Genomic DNA, 6,258 nt, shown 5'->3' on the forward strand with positions numbered 1-6,258 from the left:
TGTTGGTTTAAAATCCTCTTTGAAATCAGTATGGAAATAACAGCATATATATTCATCAGCTTGTTGGTCTTCCTGTGTACAACAGAAGATGTTTGAGTGAGATTTTGATAACATTTTGATTTTGATAACTGCTGAGTGATGGAGCCCATGATTTGTGTGTCCTATGTGGCATTTTTCCGTCTTAGACCAAGTGTAATAATAACTCACCCAGAGATCAGTGTGAGACATCAGGGTAGCAAACTGCTGTAATTCAGATGGAACAAGATAGATTTAAAAATCATAGAATCATAGAATGATTTGCTTTGGAAAGGACCTCCAAAGATCATCAAATTCTAATCCTGCTGCCAAGGACAGGGATACTTTAGGGCTAGACTAGACCGGTTTGCTCAACACCCCATCCAACCTGAACTTGATAATTTCCAGAAATGGAGCAGCCACAACCTCTCTGGGCAACTTGTTCCAGTACCTCACCACCCTCATCATAAGATGTTTCTTTCTTATATCTAGTCTGAATATACCTTCTTTTAGTTTAAATATCTCAGTAGAGAAACTGAGTTTGAAGCTTCACTAAATGCAGAACAAGAAAATGAAATAAAATATGAAAATTAGGAGCTGGTGCTAACCACTAAGATAGAAATCTTGGCTGGGGAAGAAAAAAAATATGCACAGGAAGTGTGGGGGTTGGAAGAGAAGAAAATGCTCTTGTTGGGGATGGGTGACAGTTAAGAACAGCCATGGTCACCGGGAGCTGCTCTGAAGCACAGAGACGACCTGTCATCTGTAGGATCTTGGAGTGGTCCAGGGAACGCTCTATGAACACGAGGAAACAGGTACAGAAATGCAGATAAGAGAGTTATTTATGCAGTTATTTCTCCATTAGCATCTCTCTAGTTCTTACATTGTCTAAGCAGAGTACATCATCTCATGTTGCTCCTTAGCATATGTTATGTGCTGCTTTTTCATGTTTTTCTGAAAATTTAGCTCATCTGAGTGAGCTATTTCTGGGGCTGGAGCTCAGAGGAATGGGTGCTTAAGCTCTGCTGGGGCGCTACAGCAGTGCAGCTCCAGGGGTTCTGCTCAGGTGGGCTGCAGTCCTGTTTCTTAACAGGAAGCTGGTCATTCAAAGAAAGCACCGTTATGGACAGACTCCGGGGTTTTGCTCCTTCACTGGGAGTTATGTAGGCATCTGGGCAGAAAGATGGGACTGACACATCATGTTGTGAACAGCAAGATCTTTGTGAACTGGTGGGTGAGGCTTAAAAATTATTTTAGGTGTGAACAGAGGAATTTTTTTCATGTTAGGTAGTTTCAAATAAGATGTAAGTTTCTCTTTCAGATTCAAAACGAGTAGACAGCAAAACTAATGTAATGGTTAAGTGGTGTTGATATACCTACTGCTTTGCTTAATAATGCTTTTAACAGTGGTGAGGGTATGGAGAGTCAGTTAAAACAAATTGATTTACAAATTTCACTCAAGTATCTTAAATCTTCAGAGGAAGTGGAGGGTTCCACAGTCATAGTAATACTTTCTCACTTTGTGGAAGTTCCTATATTTTTATCTACTTTTAGATAGCTTCTTTCTTTTTTTCTAAAAATACCTATAGACATGATATATGCTGGTGTTATCACATAGCTTCTTTCTGCTGCTTTTAAATTACTGTTTCTAAGTTAGTTTGGTGCTTGCATGTTTTATAGAGTCACAGAAAAATTCAGGTTGGAGAGGGCTTTTAAGATCATCTAGTTCCAACCTCCCTGCCATAGACAGGGTCACCTTCCACCAGACCAGGTACACTTTGTCAGGTAAAAGTGAGCATGTTTGCTTTCAGTTTGTACATGAAAAAGTCTTCTTTGGTATTGGAAAGTGTCCTGGTTTCTGGCTTGAGTACTGTAACTGAAGTGAGGCCTCTGAAATGGATGTGTGTATTGAGGTGGTAGAGGTTCTTTCTGAAACGGCCCAGGAGTGTGTGTCAATCTTTCTAGGAAGGTTTCAGAGGTGGCCCCTAACTCAGCTATTTTGTTCAGGTAAGTGGAAAAAGTGAGTGACCTTCTACTGCCCTCATTCTGAAGTTCTTCTTCATCCCTTGTTCTGGGTTGAGCTGCCTCCTATCTCATATATCTATTCCATATCTTGGATATGTTGTTATGTCTCGCAGTTGAATCCCACCCTCTTGGGCGGGAGCCTGCAGTTCTTCCCTTTTTTTTTTTTTTTTCTTTTTTGGCTGTTTTGGCTTTTGCTTTAGCTAGCTCGGCTGCTTTTACCTTCTTTGCTTCGCTTTGCTCTCTGGCTGCCCCTGCCGCCGTTCCCCCCCCCTCCCCCCACTGCTTTTGTTTGGTTTTTTTCTCTCCTTCCTTCCCCCCCCCTCTCCCCCCCACAAGGTTTGTACCGGCTCCGGACCTGACCTGACCTGAAAAGTTGGACAAGTCCCAGGCCAGAAAGAAACGCGTCAGCACCCTCCTCATCGTCACAGTAACCCGTCTTTTCCCACTATTCAGTGTTAGAGAGTGTATTTTTATCAATAAACCAATTTTTCCACTTTCCTCCAAGGTATTTTCCTTCCCGAACCCAGGGCTGGGGGGGGGAAGGGGTGGTGGAGGTTTAGTTTAGGGGACTCCTTCTAGAAGTTCTTCCCTAATTTACTCCAAACCAGAACATCCCTGCAACCCCACATGGGCTCTGGTTTCCAATGTTGTGTGTAAGTACTGCACACCTGCCAAGGGGCAGCCCTTGGCAGTTTCCACTTTACAGAGGCAGAATATCTGAATTGCTCCCATGGGGTATGACTCTCCCTCAGCTGCCTGCAGCATTGCTAAACTTGGGAAAAGGTACTATTTTGATTTTCAGTGGGTCTAAAAAAGGTAATTCAGGAAATGGACTGAACTTGATTAACTGAGGACACCTGTGGCATGCATGGAAGGGGAGAAGGATGGAAAGCAAAGCAGTTGGCTTTATTTTGTCTCCTACTGGCATTCTTTAATTATCTCACAGAATTCTTGCCTTTTCATACAGAAATTGTGTCATCTCTTCTAGGCTTATTAGCATAACATTTCTGTACCTGATATTCTATGATTTGTTTGCTCATGATGAACTGCGTGACCTGTCAAAAGCACAATCTGCGATTAAAGCGAGGCCTTTATTTAAGTTTCCTCCTTCTTATTTTATCTTGGCTTACACAACTGCTGTAAATCAGACCTACATCTTCCAAACATTTTTCATCCCATTGTTAGGCAAGTTTGACAGGTCTCCAAAAGCAGAGTTAGTTTCTGCAAGTTTTGTGGAAGTCAGTGTCAAGATTAGAGAGACATGGACAGATTAGTGCTCCCTTTCCCTCAAGGAAGGCTAGAGCTCCAACTAGAGAAGTTACCTGCTCCATTTGGCCTGCCAGCAGTCCAGTGAGGATGTGTATGGCTCAGGATCACAATTAGAGGTTGTGTCAGAAGGCTTCAAGGACATGGGAGGATAGGGACTGGAGTTACTATAGAGAAAGAGAAGCTGGGGCTTGGCAAAAAATTTGAGGGCCATGTGAGTCAGTTGATAAAAAAACAGCCTTTGTGGGTTTGCTGCTTGTAGAACATTCTTTGTCTTGCAGTTATTTGGATGATGCAAACCTATTGCTGTAAAGCAAAGAATCTTGGTGTTTGTTCTCTGCAGCAGGTTTTTACTCATTCCAGTGGAGATAAGTGAATCCCATTGATTGTATAAAATAACCAAGATAATATTTGGCTTTTGTTTTCCAAGAGATAAATATTGGAAGAGTGGCCTCTTTCGTGCTGATTGCTCTCCTTCATGCTCTACTATTCCCTTTTAGCTAACAGAAGTGCCTGGGATGAGTTTGAGGGTGTTTCATCTTTCTTGCTCAGGAACCCATAAAAGAGAAATCTGTTTTAAGGAAATGAAGATAACACAATTTTCTTCTGCTTCTTCATGTTGTTCACAATAAAAGGTAACACCTTTAGGATAAATTTTAACACTGAGAAATAAATAAATATTTACATCGAAAAAGTGTCTTTTATTACAAATCTACATTAACTGACTACAGTTGGACTCCTCTATGTCCAGAAGAAATTGTATGAATACGTGTTGAAGTAAGACTTAGCTCTAAGGGTTATTTTCTGCTTCATTAAGATTTTCTTTGCATCTTATTTTCCTTAGATTTCCAGTGAGAAGACTTGTGGTATCTATGTAGCCAGAGATGATGAGCTGATCTAGATGTACCAGGAGGCAGATGAGGTGCTTGGGGCTTGCTTTGCCATGATTTTGTCATTTTCCTGGAAGTTTCTGTTGTCAGTGATACAATATCAATAATATGGCTGACCAAACATATATGTCTGCACTGGGGGGAGCTGACTGGCTCTCTGGACTCTGTTGTTTGTGTTAATTAGATTTTTACTGACTAGAATGAGACCTTCAGCACGTGCCTTGTAGTTATCCAAATGTATGTGTTGTATTGGATTCTACCCTAGGACCTCAATGAGTTTCTTCACATGTAGGAGTGTAGTTATATGTGAGTATTATCTCAGTTGCTGTAGAGTGTTTGTGACATCCATAGGGGACTAGTCTGCTGATGTGTCTGCTTGTTTTAGAGTTTGCTCTCTAGACTTTGGGACACTGAAGTAGTGAGTACTGTGATCATTTTGTTGCCTATGAGACTTAGCACAACTTGCACAGGCTGAAGCTTGAGCAGCTCTGCAGTCTGTGACTCATTTCCTTTAACTGTGAAGAGAACTGCTCACCACTGTAGTTCATCACCAGCATGGACAAGAAAATCCATGACATATTTTCTGATTAGCTAACATGGAACCTAGTTCATTAGCATTTCTTTTTAAAGAAAGGTAGACTTAGACTTCGACTGTCCTGTTGCCAAGATGTAATATTTGAAATAATCATATTCAGAGAACAACTTTTCCTTTTCTCAAATCACTGTGCCAGACAGATGCAGCTTTCTTATACTGAGATGTTATAGCTTGACGCTTGTATCCTTCAATTGCATAAAGAAATTTAATCAATGGCTGCATTAGAAACAGTCTGTGTGAAACAAACAATAGCTAAAATATGTATACTTTTGATTTCCTCGATAAGCAGTTTTGTAGCATTTTTAGGATAAGTTTTGCTTGCATTTTTTTCCATCCATGTTTATTGTTGTCACTGTCATTACCCTCTAAAAGTTATCTTCTATCTCCTATCACTGCTGTTGCAGCTGTTTTTTTAACTCCTGTTATTGTAGTTTCATCAACATGTATGTCAGAGAAGCACTTTACTATTTCATGGAAACTTTTTAGCAAAAAAACCCACTAAAACCAGAACATGTTCCCACGACAAGTAGACAAAATCTCTCATGCTGTCTAGATATTAGATAGATCACGATGACTATTCTTGCAGGTGCTTTTGGTATTTTGCATAATCACATTTGCATTTTCTCAGATTTGTGCTCATGGTGTGAATCCCCTCTTTATTTTACATCCCTAGACACTTGTGTTGTTTAGGACTGAGACTTGAGCATGCTTTTTCCCATGACTGACTATTGAGCCTGAGACTTTTTTGAGGGGGTCCTTTGCATCCTCATTTTAAAACAGCATTGGCTTCTGCAGAAGTTCCTAATCTGAGGTTCCAGACTGATTTTGGTTTCTTTGTTTTAGTGCCAGATTGCACGTTTAAAAATGCTCTGATGTGACAAATAGTTGTGCATAATTCTGCATCTTATAAATAAATACTGTGGTCACAGGTGCCCAGTGGGGCAATGCTAAGCAGAGGCAGTGGGCACAGCCTGAACCTCAGGAAGGTCCATCTGATAATCAGAGAACACCTTTTCACTGTGAGGGGAACTGAGCACTGGAACAGGCTGCCCAGGGAGATTGTGGAGTCTCCGTCCCTGGAGGTCTTCAAAAGTGATGTGGGCATGGGCCTGGGCAAACAGCTCCCATGGCCCTGCTTGAGCTGGGGGTTGGACCCTATGGCCTACAGAGGTGCCTGCAAACTTCAGCCACACTGAGCTTCTGTGAAATACCATGTTCAAAGACACTAATTCTCACATCTTCTTTGTACGGCAGGAAGAAACACATTTGACTCAGAAGAGGCTGTTCCTCTTGACTATCAAGGAAATTAGTTGTGAGAGCAGAACCTGGTGGTCCTCAGCACATGCATGGGGAGGGTAGCTCAGTGAATCTGAAGAACTCTTTACAATTCACTGGGATATATAAAAGAATATGTAATTTTTATTTTTTTTCTGGAGGAGAAGCCGAAAAAAACATTAACCAAATCTT

Source organism: Sylvia atricapilla, chromosome 2 (assembly GCF_009819655.1).
Source record: "Sylvia atricapilla isolate bSylAtr1 chromosome 2, bSylAtr1.pri, whole genome shotgun sequence".
NCBI classification, from domain to species: domain Eukaryota; kingdom Metazoa; phylum Chordata; class Aves; order Passeriformes; family Sylviidae; genus Sylvia; species Sylvia atricapilla.